Source organism: Vulpes vulpes, chromosome 13, assembly GCF_048418805.1.
Source record: "Vulpes vulpes isolate BD-2025 chromosome 13, VulVul3, whole genome shotgun sequence".
Lineage (NCBI taxonomy): Eukaryota > Metazoa > Chordata > Mammalia > Carnivora > Canidae > Vulpes > Vulpes vulpes.
Genome location: NC_132792.1, coordinates 73139763 through 73158505, shown reverse-complemented (window position 1 = coordinate 73158505; position 18743 = coordinate 73139763). Strand labels below are relative to the sequence as shown.

General features: G+C 40.2%; 1 protein-coding gene across 1 annotated transcript in view; it reads left to right on the top strand.

The window, feature by feature from the left end:
• Positions 1-579: 579 nt before the first annotated feature.
• RP1 (RP1 axonemal microtubule associated) overlaps positions 580-18743 on the top strand; it is a 54506-nt gene continuing 36342 nt past the window's right edge. The window contains exon 1 of the mRNA XM_026014469.2: positions 580-714. The gene's annotated coding sequence lies outside the window, so the exon portion shown is untranslated. The remainder of the gene's footprint in view (positions 715-18743) is intronic.

Sequence of the window (18743 nt, the reverse complement as noted above, 5' to 3'; positions counted from 1 at the left end):
AAGCTCATTGCTCAATAAAGCTCATATAAAAAAAGCTCATATATCAAATTATATTTATATACCACAAAAGATCCATTGATTAGAAAAAAACCAAAATAGTATCTTTTGTGGCCATTTAATAAAATTGAATTTTATCTAGAATAGCTCATTTACTGGATATTATAGGCAACTGGAAAGATAAGGGAGGGCAGCCCCCGTGGCCCAACCGTTTAGCGCCGCCTTTGGCCAGGGCGTGATCCTGGAGACCCAGGAATGAGGCTTTCTGCATGGAGCCGGCTTCTCCCTCTGCCTGTGTCTCTGTGTCTCTCATATATAAATAAATAAAATCTAAAAAAAAAAAAAAACACAAGATAAGGGAAAGCATGTACGTGTGCTATATTTTGTGCTTTTTTTTTTTAAAAATCAGAATGAGAGGAATCTATTCATTAATCCATAATAACAGTCTTGAATCTCACTCCCGCTTTATCCTTTGTCACTGCGTGGCTTGGGAGTTATGTGAAGTGTTTGCTGTTGCTACAGGTAATGCATGTGAGGATGCAAACATTGCTCTTTCCTTTGACCAGCCCAAACGAAAGCCAGGTTTACTCCTACGCAACATCTGAGTAATAAGGTCTCAGCGATTCCAGGCTCTTTGTTCTGATTCTTCCAAACTGTAGCCCTCTTAAGACATTCTGGAAGTAACGTTACTTTCTGCATATACTTTGGATGTTACAGGTAAAATACATGATTTTTTCTCTTCTGGTCTTTTTATTCTTGTTAGGTAATGGTAATCAAAATTTAGGTTTTATAAATTTTTTTTAAAAAAGATTTTATTTATTTATTCATGAGAGACACAGAAATGTGTATTTATTTATTCAAAGACACAGGCAGAGGGAGAAGCAGGCTCCTCGAGGGGAGCCCAATGTGGGACTCAGGGATCATGCCCTGAGCCAAAGGCAGATGCTCAACCACTGAGCCACTCAGGTGTCCTTTATAAAAGTTTATTTTTAGAAGGCAGGATATCTTTAACTTTTATTTAAGCAAGGAAGGTTGCTTACTGGTGTGGAAAATATGTCAAAGATAAATAAAGAAAGCAGGAAAAGCCTGAACTAAATAATTTTTAGTCATGGTTGCTGTGGGTGAGTGAACTAATTTTTCTTATGAAATATTTTTGCAAACGTTTCTAAGATATTCTAGTTTTGAGAAGTTGTTTGATCACTTGTCCTCAAGTTCAAGAGCCTGCAGGCCAGCATAGGACTTGGAGTTTGATCCTGAAAGCCCTGGGGATAACTTGGAGAGTGTAAGGCAGAGGAATATTGTGAGTAACCTTAGTTTTTAGAAATAACAACTCACATTTATTAACCAGGGTGGCGCAGGATTAGATATATGCTTCAAACCACTTAGGAGGCTATCCAGATATCCCCAGAGAGTCTGATATGGGATGACAGGGCTAAAACTAAAGAAGAGGAAAAGAATATTCAGAGAACAAGGCAGAGGGGGGTTATATTTAGGGACTCAGTCACCGAATGGGAAAAGGAGTTTAGTATGGCTTCTAACGTGGAAATTTCTAACTTGGTTTCTGACCTGGATGACATTAATTGCTCATATTCTTGCAACGCAATTTTTTGTGTTCAATAAGTTAACATTTGAGCTGCATATGTCTTCCTAGTTTGCAGAACAGGTAGGCTGGGAGGGGAAGCTTGGATGCACGATGGCAAGTTCACAGGAGTCGGAGCCAGAGCAAGTGGCCCCAGCTGGAACCTGCCCCCCACCCCCAACCCCCACCGCTGCTGCCCACCCATGGGCCTGCAGGCAAGAGCCTCAGGGTTCCTGACACTCTATAAATTAAAGTGCTGCATGAATGTTTGTTATTATCTAATTTTTTTTCTTATCAGTTCAAGGTGAAGTTTGTTTTCATTTCAGTTAAGTGACCAGCGTTCTGACAGCCCTGGAGCTGGCTGGAGCAAGGAGTTTTGCGCAGGGCCCACCAGTCTCAATGCATTTGTTAGGTACGCAAACAGAGAAGCCCCGAAAGTGGCTGGCGCTGAGGTCTCTGCATTGAGGCAGTCTTAGCTGGCGGCTCAAAAAGCCTGCTCCAAGTCCTCCAACCCTGTGCAAGTTATTCCACCTGCTCCTTCCTGTTGCTATCTGTGAATTGGGAATAGTAAGGGCAGGGTTGTGGAAGGCCACCACATACAGGGCTTAGCACATTGTGAGCACACAATATATCAACAGGTAGATCTTACTTATTCTGGGTCTGACATGCTGATATCATTTGGGTAGGGAGACCCATGCCGTCTGTATCATATTTGGTGTTGTCCCTATGTGGGTGGCCTTCAGTGGCTCTATGTGGGGCTAGGGCTGGAGCCCCCATGTGAGGAATGTGGGCACATGGCTGGCTCTTGTGCTCCCCTCAGCATTGGAGACAGGGCTATTCCACAGCCTCAGGACATATGACAAAAGATTTTGACACTAGAGAGATCAGAGCTGATTCTGAGAGGGCCACATAGTGAAATTGCCTGCGATTGGAGTGGCGGGACTAAATGAGCCCTGTTATCCCAGAAGGTGGATCCTCAGAAGAAGGTTCTGTCAGTCTGGCCCTGTAGACTGAAAACCCAGTCCAGCTAAACCTTTTTGCTGTGAAAACTTCCTAATAAGTCCCCAATCTCATTTCATTTGGTATATTTGTTTTTTTTTTTTTTTCATTTGGTATATTTGAAATTAATGTCATGATACTTTCATAAGAGCACACTATAACATCACTTTCTTCCTTTTTGAAAGCCACAATGTAGGTATTTAAAATTTGTAATGTAGATTCTGTGTTGACTCAAAGTGATTGCTAAGTTACTTTCCACTGGCCCCATAGCAATAGGTGTTTTGTTTCTGTTTATATTTACTTTATTCAGTATCTTAGAATCATTTAATAGCCACATAACATAAAAGCCAAACAGCACCCTGAGAAACGTAAACACAATGAAGACTGGAGCATTACCACAGCTGAAGGATTCCTTCGGTACAAGCAAATGCTAGAGAAGCTTGGCGGGCGTGACTTACCTGGCCAAGTCAGACAGAAAGTGAACAGCACAGATCATCAGCTTGTAAAAAAGGAAGAAGGTGTGGTGTTTCAGGTATTAGTGGTAGAGTGTTTAAGGTCCGGCCATTTGGATTATTTTATTCTAGGTTGACTTATTAGTCACAAAAGAATTTTAGTAACTAGAAAACAGAAAAAAGATCAACAACAAGTTGATCATTGCTATAACATTCTATGAGTACACTTCTGCTTTCAATGGTTGGTGAATGCCAAATCCCAATTAATGACAGATCCTAATAATATATGAATTAATGTCAGAACACCAGAATATCATGCACACAATAACTATACTCAAATAATGGAAGTACTGTCAAGTATGAATGGAAATGATTTTTGTTTTCCTTTGAGAAGGTGCTTCAAAGTTTTATAGCGCCTCAGGGACATTAATATAAATATCACTCATCACAACCAAATACCATAACTATGAAGGTATATGAGATTGGCTGTCAAATGAATGGATGGTCCCTAACTTGCCTAGAGAAAGATGAGATCCCAATAGTTAATATGAAGCAATTTACAATGAATCTTCTTAAAAAACTCAGCAGCTTTTCTATTACTTGAAAGATTCAAAGCTCAGAATTTCAAATTTCCTGTCTTATGTTCATATGTAAAATTAGTGAATATGGGTGTAACATTTTTATGCCCATTAAGAAAATGAAGACTCATTGATGAGTGCTTTGCTTTAAATAATTGCATGTTTCACATCTGAAGTTACTTGACGTTTCTGAGAAGGGTCTTCTAAAGAGCATATTGAAATGGTAGCATTTGTTTATGATATATAAACAGGTTTCTGGAATAAAAGGAACATTTTTAGTAATATTAGGGTTGGTGAAGTATTATTTATTTATAATTATTCAGATTTCAATACTAATTGATTAAAAAAGCATTTTCATAGTAGATGCCAAACAACGGCACCTTCTTTGACATAGAAGAAAACAAACAGTTTTCCAAAGGTCTTGGAAGGTTCTGTGCGAAGAACAAGGGACCAGGTAAATGCCTTCTGTTTCTATGGCCTTTGCCCTGAATGGGTGCTTCTGGCACTAGTCAGTCAGGCAGGCCACACTGAAGCATTCTTTACCAAGGCCCTGGAAAATCCAAGTTTCATAACACTCAAGGCATCCCAGTACTACTTGTGGTCTTTTCCCCTTAAGTTTATGCCCTGTTATCTGCCCCTAAGTCTTACCACTCTGATAAGGAAGGAAATCAAATCTAAAGAAAGAATGAGGAAAGCATAAATAGGCTCAGAACAGAAGGGCCAGTCTTTGGGGTTGGCTCTGGCTGCTGTGTGGCTTCCTAAGGAGATCAGACATTGGGAACAGGCCAAGAGGGAGGAGATCCGGGACCTCTAGTCCCCTCAGTCGTACTGGAAATCTGGATCCTGTGATATGCTTGCTTGTTGGGATGGGCCTCTCAAAGAGAAGTACAGTGCAGCAGGGTGTCATTTACCTCCTTAGGTCTCCATTTCCATATATGTGATGTAGATAAAAATACCTCTTTTATAGGGCGTTTGATATTTCAGAACCCAGCGCATTTTAAATGCCTTACAAGAGTTAGCTATTATTTTTTGATACCCAAATCTTACTTTTCTGGCCCCAAGGTCCATACATTTGTCTAACACATGGAAATAGCAGAAAAGGACTAATCTACAAGCAGTAATGTTGGCCATTGAATCACAAATGCGGGTAAACATATCCCAGGAGGAGCTACCTCAAGATATGCTGATGTGATAGATTTGGTGGCCATGGTGGCTTTTCCTCACAGAAATGATGAGTCTCCTCAGAACATTCCAGTCCAGGTCTCCTTTAAGTAGGGTCTGGCAGCTTTCATCCCTGTCCTGGTATTATTATTATTTTTCCTTTCTGTCCTAATATTCTTTTTTTTAAAAAAATTATTTATTTATTCATGAGAGACACAGAGAGAGAGGCAGAGACATAGGCGGAGGGAGAAGCAGGTGCCCTGCCGGGAGTCTGACATAGGACTTGATCCTGGAACCCCCAGATCATGACCTGAGCCAAAGGCAGATGCTCAACCAGTGAGCCACCCAGGATGACCCCAGGCGTCCCTGTCCTAGTATTCTTGATAGGGCTGGTCAGCTCAGCAAACAGATATCATTCAAGACTTACAGCAGTGGCCTTCAACTTGTGGAAGCTTGTTTTCTTACAGTAGGCTTCTCTACTAGAAGGATTTCTCCAATTTGGTCATGACAAGGATCTGATGGTAACACTAAAATGAATGCCACCAAACGCCAGGTACCTGCTATGATTTATGACAGAGTTAGGGTTGGACTCTGGACCTCAAGCTTGGCCTGTGTTGGAAATGCAGTCCTGCACTTCATGGCACAAATAAGGAGAGAACCCAAGCTCTAAAATCACAGTGTCCTTCTTGGTCACATGGGGAGAAAAGTAAGAGTAGCCTCAGACAGTGGTCATCAGGGCTGCCTCATTTTTCCCTATATGGTCATGATGAGAGACGTGTCATTTACAAAGTCCATCAACAGAAGACTTGTGGTTAAGGATTTGAGAGGAACACAGCCCTCCACTGTTATTCTCTGGGGGCTCGAAGCTGGGTTTGGAGGACCGTGGGCTCTGAACAGGCCTGACTACTCTGGGTTATTCAGGGCCTCTCTATCTTGTTAGATAGACACTTTCTGTGTTAGTGTCGTGGGACTGCCATAATGAAGCACAGTGTGGTTAAAGCAACAGAAATTCATTACCTTACAGTCTGGAGGCTAGAAGTCCATGGTCAAGGTGTCACCAGGGTCAGTGCCTTCTGAGGGTTGTGAAGGAGAAATCTGCTCCATGCCTGGTGCTTGTGGCAATATTTGATGTATCTTGGCTTATAGAACATCACTCCAATCTCTGTCATCATCTCTGTATGATATTCCTCAGGTGTATGTGTCCGTATCCAAATTTCTCCTTTTAATAAAGATACCAGTCATATTGGATGAGAAGTCCACCCTATCCAGTATCGCTTCATCTTGACTAATTATATCTGTAATGACCCTATTTCCAAGTAAGGTCACATTCCAAGGACTGTGGGTTAGACCTTCCATACATGAATTTGAGGGTGGAGACAGGACACAGTTCAACCCATTATGCCTTCCCTTTTCTTAACAATAATCTTTGACTCCTTTCAACACAAACTTAATCAATGTTCTCCTGATAAGAGAGGGAGATGGAAGGCTTGAATCTCTACTTCAGAAGGCAATGAGTTTCCCCCAGGCTATCCTAGAGGTGGGTCAGGATGCTAAAACTTAATATAGATCCTCTGCATTCCTCTTTCCAAATCAAAGGAAAGCTCACATGTTTCAGGCTATGCTCCCTGAAGAGAGTGAAGGACCTCACCAGGCAAAGTCCCCCCCCCCCCCCCCCCCATTTCCTTCTGCACTGTGGGAAGTATTGGCCAGAACAGGTGCTGGTCAGACTGGAGCCATTCAGTTTGAGAATCTCTATCTGGTGGCTGCCTTTCTCCTTAAGAGCTGTCTTAGGTCAGTTAGGTTTGCCTCTGCTGTTTGAGCTATAGTTTGTAACCTGAGGCTGGCCCCAGAGAGCTGTGGTCAATGGGCAGTAAAATCCAGAGGTGAGCTCAGAGCTCTTCTATCTCCCCAGATGCTGGCCTCCACCCCACCTGTCTGGAAGTGAAAAAAGGGAAAAGATAAGAGATTTAATGCTGACTAATTATTTACAAAAGGCTCAGATCACCAACTACTACAAGCCACAGAGACAAAAATCACCTTACAGGGCCAGGGAAAGTATGCTGAATTTGACAGAACAGAGTAGGAGTGTTCACTTTGTGAGGAAAATGGTGGAGGTGAGACATTCAGCTCACCTGGTCCTGCACACCCCCTGGTCTGATTCTACTGGGAGCCCTGGGGATAGGGGAAACAGAGCTGACCCACCCCCTTACAAGTCCTGGCTGCCACTCAGGGGTCACCCTCAGCCTTGGGTGTTCCCTGCTTTTCTTACAGTTGATTTGAATTCTTAAATCCCTGTAGCTCAAAAGGCAATCTGACTTTTGCTTTTTCAAAGATAAATGTTAAAGGAAAAACTCTTCAATATAAGCAATTATTTTGTCTCCTTACATCTAAATGCCTGTTTGACATATTTTGTCAAACTTCCCTTTAGTAACAGAATGTACTATTGTTATTCATCAGTTAAGGGCTTTAGGCTTACAGAGGGATGCCTACACTTGGCAAAATGAGTAGAGAACTTCCATTATTCTAGTAAAAGAGCCGGTAATATGGGCATCAATATCTAAGCAATATTTTTTTTACAGTTTCAGATCTAAATACCCTTCAGGAAACTACAAAAGGCTTTATTTTAGCAGCATAATTCAAAGCTTATCCAGGTCACAGACATTTCACTTATTATCAAGAGGCTTCCTGAGGAAAAGGAAAGTAAAAATATAGGCATGCAGGCTTCCAGAATTTTACTTTTTAGCAGGTAGGTTGGAGAAGGAAAAATGTTCCCACTGGATTTGAGGTAATTATTTTCAGTGTAATGGTCTTTGAATTCAGTAAGCCATGGGAAGCTAGACCTTACTTTGTAGATTCAGGAAAAACAAAACAAAACATTGTGTTTGGGAGAAGAATCTATTAAAAAGTCATGGATTTGACAATGTTTCACAAAATTTCAGGGTCCTCTGAATATTTCTGTATAATTTTTAGAGGAAATGTTTATGGTCAGTGTGATCTATTTGTGATTGCTTCAGTAGATCAGGCTTTGCTGAAATACCCAAACTATTTATTTTCTGTCTGTATGTGTGTATTGGAGGTGATAGAGGTGGAGGGAGATTTGTTTCTAGTGTAATGCATGGCAAATAGTAGATGCTTCTCTCAGATTATTTTGCTGCACATAACCAAACCATGAAAAACAGACAAAGGCATTTCTTTCTTATTACAAAGTGTGAATATACAGTCCAGGGTTGATACTGTGGATCTATCATGCTGAGACTCAGGATACTTCTATCTTTTCATTCTGCTATGACTGGCGACCATTCCCAGGACCACCCCGTGGTCCAAGATGGCTACGTGAGCTCAGCCATGGAACCATAGTTTAGGACAGAAAGGAGGAAGAAGAGGGAAAAAAGGAACCCCTCTTTATTAGTGAATCTTCCTGAAAGAGTCAAACAACACATCTGTCTCCACTTTGGTGGTTAAAACAGTGACATGGTCACGGGTGGCTGCAACAGACACTGGGAAATGTGCATGAATACTTTTACCAAAAATAAAGAAAAATGGGTTTTGAAATACAGCTAGCAATCCCTGATATACAGATCAAAAAATATTTGTTTAATTGAATTGGGTCAATTGGCTAGAATTGGTGTACATGAGACATCCTGTTGACTGATTTTCTGTCATGAAAAACTGGGTAGAAAGCTTCTTATCATACCTTGCAGGTAATAAACATAGGATTTGGGGGAGAGAGTGCTGGTCCTGAACGCACCTTGGGCTGATCTTGACTTACTGTGGGCAAGGACGTTAGAACCTTGTGTTCTTTTATTCTTCAAGAAGTTAGGTGTGAATGTGTATAGTCTGAGACAAATGCTTTCAAGTTCCATCAAATAAAAATCAAATGCTCTGAGGGTAAATGGGATTGATCTGACCTTTCCAGTTTCTTCCATGTAATCAGCACATTGGACAAAATCTAGGGAAGACTCCTGCTCTCTCATGAATTCACAGAATGTTCTTATCACACTTTAGAAAAAAAAAATTCAGTGAGTATTTAGTGTTCTGCGTATCTTTCCTTTCATGTTGTTTAAAGTAGTTGTCAAAGTGTTCTTAGCTCTCTTTCAATAAATAAGTAAATACACAAATAAGAACTCACCCTCTCATAGGAACCTAATGACTAAAACTCATTGAAAAGGAAAACTGGCTTTGTGGTCTAGATTAAGTCACACATGCTTATTCACTATTTGTTTTCAGCCCGCGATGCTCCATTTTAAAATAGAAAACAGAAAGAATGCCAATAGCCCAACAGAAATCTAAATATAACTGAAGTCTGGCACATAGTAGGTGGCTTCATGATATGAGTCTTGATGGTAGGATTCCCTTGAAACTGGCACTACTGCCACTATTGTGAGCATCAACTCCTTAGTCCTGTGTGGTCTCAATGGACTGTGACTGACAGCCATTGCTATATCTTGGCTGTCACTTGCCAACCCTCCATTCTCCCCTTCTGGCTGTCTAGGCTGTCCCTTCCCTTGAGAAGGGTGGATGGTGCAAGATGTGTGTTGATCCTGCATGGAACAACTGCTCCTCCCACTCCACCTTTCTCTGTTGGGGTGCTAATCCCTCATCCTCATTCTTTTCTCCTTGTTTGCTCATGGAAGTCTCACTCCTCTCCCAAATCCTATGTTTATTACCTGCAAGGTATGAAAAGAAGCTTTCTACCCAGTTTTTCATGACAGAAAATCAGTCAACAGGATGTCTCATGTACACCAATTCTAGCCAATTGACCCAATTCAATTAAACAAATATTTTTTGATCTGTATATCAGGGATTGCTAGCTGTATTTCAAAATCCATTTTTCTTTATTTTTGGTAAAAGTATTCAGGCACATTTCCCAGTGTCTGTTGCTCATGGAATTGGAAAAAAATCCAATTTTCCCAGGGCAGCCTCTGCACTTTCACAGCACACATCACAGTTATCATTCCTTGTTTAGAGCTGATCTTCCCTGGGAGACTTGGGATTCAGGGTCTCAGGGATTGTGTCTTTTGGTCCATGGCTGCATTCCATGCCCAGCCTGATGCCTGACATGTAATAGGCACTTAGTGAATATTTGTGGATTGTCTGACAGATGTAACCCCTCCCCTCTGATTATCACGGATAGGTTCCCAGGGTAAGGCACGCACTTGGAGCTTCTGCCCATGCCTGTATAGAATGGACGTGTTAGTTTCCAAGGGCTGGTGAGATTAATTAGTTCCCTCCCTCTTTTTTTCAGATGAAGCAATGGTTTTAGTTTACTAGGTCTGACAAACAAATTGCCTCAGGCTTGGTTTGGATGACTGAAAGTTTTTGTTTCAACAGTTCTGGAGACTAGAAGCCCAAGATCAAGATGTCAGTAGGGGTGGTTCCTGCTGAGGGCAGAGAGAGAAGGATTGGTTCCCTGCCTTTCTCCTAGTTTCTGGTGTTTGCTGACAATCCTTGGTGTTTCTGGGCTTGTGTGGAAACATCACAAAGATGTCTGCCTTCATCTTCACATGGTGTTCTCCCTCAGTACATGTCAGTCTCCAAATTTTCCCTTTTTATGAGGACACCAGTCATATGGGATGAGGGCCCACTCTAATGACCTCATTCTAATGTGATCATCTGCAAAGACCCTGCTTCCAAGCAAGGTCATATTCACAAGTACTGGGGGTTAGGGGACACAATTAGCACATAGCAATGCCTCAGTTCATAATACATTGTCCCCTCTGTTGAAAGATGATGCTACTGACTCACCATTCCTGGAATATGGAGGTTGGGTTATTTTCTAAGTCTAGTCTTATTTGTTGTCTTTTGTGAGCAAGAACAATAAGACAGAGGAAAACTTGGGTTATAAATTAAGAGGTTAGTTCACTCAGGTAATGGAGTTTGTTTGCTAGGTTTGGCAAATGGTCTTCACATTAGTGTTTTCAACTGATTGACATTAGACCCACTTGGCTGCATATCTACCAAGAAGGGCAGTCACAAGAGTTCATTTATTCTCATGGATCGATAAACAATTATTTAGAGAAAGTGACTTTGTCAACAATTTAATTAAAGTCACCCAACCTTTGAAATGAGAAGTAATCCAAGTTTGGCCACATATTAGCTCCACGGCCCTAGGCAAGTGACTTAATTGTCTGGACCTCAGTGGGCTATCTGTAAAGCTCTGGTACTGGATTAATAACCGCCAATGACTCTTCTGGCTGGAACATTCTTTGGATTACATAGTTCTTTTAGTGTTAAAAGCAGAACAGTCTTCTAAGGAATTGGGTTGTGCAAAGTATAAAAAGGAATCAATAGTTGAAACGCTTTTCCTATTCGTTATCATCAGTAGATATGAGGTGGTTCTAGGCTCAACGTAGAAAGAAGATGTTTGGTCCCTGCCATCATCTACTTTTATGTGCTCATTGTCTACTCCATGCAAATGACAGACCAGCACACAGGACATATGTCCTCTGCTAACAGAGGACTATTCCCCTGGCCCACTCCAGTGATCACATGTTAGTGGGTCTGCAGTGTTAGAATTTGCATGGGTTGACTGTGTCATTTTCATCCCCCAAATAAGTAATTTTCTAAGGAGTTATTTATAGGAGTGCCTGATAACATATTTAAGAACCTGATTAGAGTTTTAGTTACTTGTTGCTAGTGTAACCGAGCCTTTGGGGTGTACACACTCATTCTTTATAATCTCAGCATAAAAACTCTTGCTTATAATATCTTTACTATAAATAGGGCTCTTTAGATGCTCTGCCCTTCTATTGTCCTACCTCTTACAATGCTCAATGTATCTTAATCCCTTTTCTTTATTTTGTAACAAAACTGTGACCCCTTATTGTAGGGAGGATACAAAATAGACCAGATGTCTTAACCATGTTTGGATAAATCAGTCATCACTCTTCTTTTTTCCAAGAAAAATGAGACATAGAGCCATGAGTGAGGGGCGTAGACCCTACTTTCCATTCAGTCTTTCCAAAGCAAACAGAAAAGAGGTGTAAATGTCTGTTAACTGTGCTATGTCACTTGAATGGGCATTCAGTTTTAAGGATGCGAATAGAGTGGGGAGACCCAACTGTCAGTGTTTTGTCTCGTTTAAAATTGCGACTAAAAATAACCTCGGGAGAAAGCGAATTGATTCATTAATTTAGTTCTAATGTTTGAAAGGAGTATAGATTTTGATATGAAGCCAGGGAGACACACTCTCAATACAGTAGTCTTTCCCTCAAATTTAGAATGCTACAATTTACATTTAAATAGTATCTGATTTCAGAACTTCACTTTTTGCCAAAAAAAAAGTCCCCTCAACAACATTACAATGAGGCAGAGTTGATTTGCAGCAACATAACAATAAGTCAATCATCAAAGTATTTTATTCCAACATTTTATATTCTGTGTTAGGTATCAGTGGCCAGGTTAGATGTTGAGCATACATAATATTTAAAGCAAAACAACTTTATGAGATCAGAACAACTCCAATTTATACATGAAAAAAATAATACAGAAGAAGTTCAATAGTCTGCTCAGGTTCATCCAGTTAGGAAATAGTATACTCAGTTTTCATGCACGGAGCAGGACTATTTGACTCAAGCCCTGAGCTCTTTCCAAATACTCTGGAGTCCTATTAACAGGGTCTTGATTTTGTACACAGCTTTGCAGGAGTGAGAATCAGATTACTACAAAGGCCTTGTTCTGACATGGATTCCTATGGCATCATTCAGCTACGCCAGGCCAGTGCTGGTGGAGTTAGGAGGAGCACTGGAAGCACACACTAATGGGCAGGCAGAGGTGAGGAAAACAGTTCCTCAGAGTACTTTTAGGAGGAAAAAAGTACACACATCATTATGATAAAAGAGACAATAAGAGTGCTGTGAGAAATTATGAAATAATGCTAATGGGAGCCTGAGAAAGAAGAGATCCTGGTATGCAAAAGCCATTTCAAACCCCACTCCAAGTATGACCAGTACAGTGGTGGGCTCTATCACTGGGGAGAAGATCAGGAAAGACCTATTTGAGGAAGGGGCACAAGGATGGGCCTGAAGGATGGTTAGGGTCTTGATAAGAGGAAATTCAGGTGGGAGATGGCATTCCAAGGGAATGGTGTGGGAGAAGCATACAAGTGGTGCTACTGTATAGGCAGAAGAAGACACTACTGTAGAGTATCATAACTTAGGACAAATATTTGAAAAGCAGCCCAAGGTTTATGAAACTGGGGCCTGGGAATGTTCTAGTTCAAAGATTTCAAATTCTGTCTCGTGGTTCTTTAAGAAGCCTGGGAATGGGCTTTAGTTAGTCTATGAAGTTTTATTTGAAACTCTGAATGTATGTCCATATTTCAGTTATCTATTGCTGCATAACAAACCACTCCAAACTGAATTAAAATTGAACTGACTTGAAACAATAATTTATTATTTCTCATGATTTTGCAGTCCAGGCTGGCTCAGCCAGGAACTGGAAATTTGCTCAAAACTCCAACCAGATGTTTGGGCCCTCTCACTTATTTTCAGGCCTCCTTTGTGTTTAGTGCTTGCCCTCCTGCCTAGAATTTGAAGCAACAGCTACCCCCATCCAGTGGTTCCCCATCAAAGGCCACTTTGGGGGACATTTCCACAATTTACATTGAACAGCCCCTTGCTGTCAAGTACAGAACTTAGATAAAAGAGAGGACATTTTGAGGATCAGTTTGGCTCAAAATGAATCAGAACTTTCTTACATCTGGGCTAACTATGGACCTTGTCCTCAGCAATGAGTCATCCAACTTTAGATGAATTGAAGAAGTGAATGCGTAATGACTCAGGAATTCTGCAAAAGCAATTCCTTCACTTCATGATGATGGTCTTATGATGACTTGGAATTTAAGGGTCCTGGATTAGTTGTTCCTTGACGTAACAAAGCTACTGAAATGCAGAAAAGCTATAGAGATGTCTGGAAACAGCAGGGTACTTGATCACTGGAAGCATAGATAATGTCCAAATCCATAGCATTACGATTAACTGGTGGGAGAGTTCTTTTTCACCCTGAGGGTAAAAGCAGGGAGAAGGAAGACACCATTTTCTCCATCACTCTTTCCTGCCTTAGAGAGGTCCCAGCCTATGTGCTATTTATGTGTCCTAAGGAAAAAAGTAAAATGAGTAAATACGTTAGACTCTTACCACTGATTAATGCTGATAATCAGCCTTGCAACATCTGCTCACTTAACAACTTTATTAGCAGCCACAGAAGTGTATATTTGTACTTCTCTCGTGTTACTTAATGACAATTTAATTTACATTGGTCCTCTTCTCATGCATTAAAGACATTCTTCAAAAGTATATTAGATATTAGCAGAATCATTGTCAGCTAAGTTAAAAAAAAATAATGTCATATAGGTCACAAGGAAGAGATTCCAACCTGCGGGTTCCCATTTTGACTGAATCTGAATGTAATAAATCACCTTTGTTACAGACATGCAACAGGTCTGGTCCTATCCAAAACTGCAGGGAAAATGTTAAAAGTCTGGAAGTAAAAACATGGGGAAGTGACTTATTTGAGAACAAGAGTTAATCTCTTTCCACTTTGGGTCCGGAAATTCATGGACTTTGTTCCTAGATAAGAGTCCCTACAGCTCTGGCCAACAGGAATAAGGTGGTGAGGCAATCCTAGGTGTGGACAGTGTTATCAATAGCCAAAAGCTAAATTTGATAGCCACTTCTGAAATCCAGGCTTGATTACATTCATCAATCAGAATATGTTTTAGATTTCTTTATAATGCTGTAGTTGCTCTATCTACTATTCTACAATTTTAAATATGAAACGAAAACTTTAAATAAAAGAAAACTATCAGAGTTATGGGGAAAAACTGCTTATTTTTGGTGTAAAAAATGTCAGTCCTTCATACATGACTTCCATGTTAGGGAGAAAATGTTACTGTCCTTGAGTGACTAAAAGATAAATGCTAGAAATAATGAATCTGCATTCCAAGTTTATGGTCTATGTAGTTTTCCTTATATAAATAAGTACTTTTTCGCTTACGCAAAATAACAAATAATGTATTGTTAAACTCACGTTTCCTTTTTAAAAACTTTTAAGCTGAAATAATTAAAGATTCATAGAAAATTACAAAAATAGTAGAGAGAAGTCCCCTTCTCCCAGCGTGCTCCAATAGTAACATCTTAAATGTTACTTAACATTTAAATCTTAAATAGCTAGAGTACAATATCAAAACCAGGAAAATGACATGAGTACAATCCCCAGAGCTCATCATATTTCACCAGTTTTACATGCACTCGTATATGTGTGTTTCTGTGTGCATGTTTGTAAATCTATAGGATTTTATTAACCTGAGGAGATTCATGGCCCAGCATCATTTTGTCTCTTATAGTTGCTGTACTGTTTTAGAATCTAATAATAAAAACAATATTCATAATAAGATCTCTGTTTCAATCATGGCTATAATTCTGATAGCTTTATCTAGTTTAGTTTAGCAGATAGAAAACAGTATTTATGCACTTCATATTTCCTTCTTACATAGTAAGTATGTTATGGAGCAGTCCTATGTGTTATGAATTGCTTACTGGTAATAATTAGGGCTAACATGATTTCTTCTTATTCAGTATTATGCTACTTTATCTCATAAATCCTCAAAATAAAGCTATAAGATTTTTTTTTAAATTTTTATTTATTTATGATAGTCACAGAGAGAGAGAGAGAGAGAGAGAGAGGCAGAGACACAGGCAGAGGGAGAAGCAGGCTCCATGCACGGGGAGCCCGATGTGGGATTCGATCCAGGGTCTCCCAGATCGCGCCCTGGGCCAAAGGCAGGCGCCAAACCACTGCACCACCCAGGGATCCCAAAGCTATAAAATAGATATGATGATAACCATATGGTATATGAGGTGGTAGAGACTTAGACTGTATAATTATTCAGGACACATAGCTGGAAAGCACAGAGGTGGGGCTCAAATCCAGGTTGTGTCCATTGTCAAACTATGCACTTTCGTCAGTGTACTCCATTGGCTTTTCACATGGTACATTGATAACCTCAGACTTGGATAAATTCCATTGATGAGAAAGCTGGTAGACATTTTCAGAAAGGAAAAGTTGGAAGCATTGAAATATTTTCTAAATATAGACTGAAAAACGGCTCAGAGGAATCAAATATTTTCTTAAAGAGTATTAGTTGCCAAAAATTAGTTGAAAGTTTAGAAAACTAATTCTGGTTTTCATTTTTTTTACCTTGGATTTTTGCTCTGGAAGTGAAGTATTTTTAAATTTCTAACAAGGGTCCCAGGATACTGCGGTTCCTTTCAAATAAAAGTATCTTATGGCTTCACAAAATGAGCTGCTCTGTTCTTTTGCCTAGTGAATCGAAGGACTCTAGCATTTGTTAAGCACGAGACACTGTGCTAAGCAAATTACCTCCTTTGATGCTCGCAGCAAACTGTGAGTGCGGTATTAGTGTATTAGTGTAGACATTTTTCAGCCGACCAAATAGTCCAGCAAAGTTAAATGCCTCAACACAAGTTTTACATGCTATAAGCCACAGGGCTGAGATTCCAACTCATGTCTGCTCATGTGCTTCTTCGAAGAGATTTATTGTCCCTTGAAAAGTGAGGGAAATGAAATAATTTCCCCAAATAAACAGATTTTTAATTAACTTTCCAATTTTCTTTGTTCCAATGTTTTATTCTGAAGGTTGGATATATAGTTAATGAGAGTTCTAATTCAAAATCTGCAGCAAGTTTGAAGAGCTGTGTTGGTGTGTTGTTTCAAGAACTGCCAATCTAATCAACAAGCTTTTGTCTAGGAAAGTGAAGTCAGGGGCTTGAAGTGTCCAGATTTCCACTTGCGTTATCTCAGTAGACACACAGCTACAAATCAGTAGTTACAGTCAGGCTTCTTTGATTATTCTCAACGTTTCCCTCCAAATGAAGGAGAAAACTAAGAAAACTAATGTTGATTCTAGTCAGCAGGTTTTACCCATAAAGATTCAATAATTTGAAATGTAGGACTAATTCTGAAGGTCCAAGAGCAGGGAAATGTTAATGACTCACCTTCTTGGGCGGATGTGCTCCTCCCTTGTCACTTTGGTTAAGGAAGGCTTTGGTGACTCGTGGCATATCTTCATTCTTTGTTAATCTGGGGTGTTTGGGATTATTGAGTCAGCTGCAGGAATGAATCCTACTATTCCTCTTAGGGTTTGGGTCAGCTTCCCAGTCCCATAAGTCTGTTCAGATTCTGATTCAAAGCCTTGGATAGATCCAGGATCCTGAAGCCCCATGGAATGATCAGCAATGTAAGTGTGGTTGCTAAGTATCGGGAACTGCTGCTCCTTGGTCCTGCTCACTCCCCAGTTAGGCAAGCTGGGAACTTTAGATGCCACTCCAGACTCTGGTATTCCCGTAGCCTCTGAATCTAGGTTCCTTGTTCCCACAAGTTGACTCCATTCACTTACCCCTTCCTTAAAATTGGTCTGCACACGTGGACCTACAATGTTTACCTACTTCTCTCTGAGCCTGTCTCCAGAAGTCTTAGAGGCAGGCTATCTCCTGAGAAGTGTAGTATTCTGCTTCATTCTTATCTTCACATTCTGCTTGGATTCTGTTTAGATTTGGAGAGCTCAAGACCAGCTGTTAATATTCTCTGACAATGGTGCAGCAGTAACAGCAGAGGGCTGCAGAAAAAGCAATGGTTTGAGCCAGAAGGACTTAACTGAAATATTGGCTCCAAAGTGTGTTTAAATGGCCACGGGACCCAAGACGAGTCTCAGTTTCCTTGTATGTAGAATGAGAGGACTAACTGCTGTGCAGGGGTGGTTGTAAGGTCAGAGTCAATTCATATAAACCAATTCATATAAAGCTTAATGACTGGTATGTGTTAGCCATTTAGTAGTTGATAGGGTTTATTATGTGTTTCAATGAACTATTTGGACAGTGGGAAGCAAAATGTAACTTAGACATACTTAAGCCTCTGGTATGATTTGTAATAATGAAAACAGGGAAACCAGTACTTGAGTTGTCTTCTTCTAGCACAGGGATCTTTAGAGAATGCCGATCCTGGTTTTGATGAGGTCTCATTCTTACCTTTCTCAGGTATTTTAAAGGTAGATCTGACAAGAAAGAGGAAATTCTCTTTCTAGTACTGTATCTAGATGGTGCAGCCAGGGAAGGACAAGAAAGCTTTCGGAACCTCCTGGAAGGTTGGAAATTTAGGCTGAAGAACTGGAAGGGGTGACAACTTATGGAGGTTTGTTAGTGGAATAGTTTTCCAAATGAAGTGCCTGAAGCCAAAACTCTTAGGTCATCTAAAATTAGACTAGACAAACCTTGAGAGTGAGCTATGCTGGCAGGGAAATGAACAAGGTGGCCTAAGGACTTTTTCCATTTCTAATTTCTGTGACTCCATGGAAAGATCTCTTTCTTTTTTGTATTTTCAAATGTATTTTTTTTTTCTTTAGCCTTCTCAGGGTTTTTTTTTTTCCCCCTCAGATACATTTATAAATTCTACTTACAAAGCTTAAAATTACAGCAAAAATGCCATTTCATACTGTTAAGTTTAGTCCATTTTAAATCCTGTCTTGCAAACTTCTCCTCCTACAAAGCAAAGCTGTCTCCATCATGTTGCCTTATGGCCATTGCTATTTTTGAATTACATTTAGAGTAGAGTTAATCCACCTTTGATAAGGAATTTAATATCCATTGGCAGATCAGCTTGTAACTTTATGCTGTGAATATAGCTGCAGATTATGGAGCATCTTTTAGTTTAAATTATTCCCTGGGATGGAAAGCCAAAGTATTCAGTGCTGAATACTTTGTGCTGTAAAGATTAAAGAAGCATTCTTGCAGAAACAATGCATCTGCAGTGGACATGACTTTCAGGATGGGCTGTCACAGAGGAGTGCAATTGGTTCTGAGAATATGGTGGGAAGTTGGGTGTGAAAAAGCAAATACAAGAATGGAGAAGCATTAGGGGAGACCAGTATGGGACTGAGAGGGACCCAGAGAACATTAATCA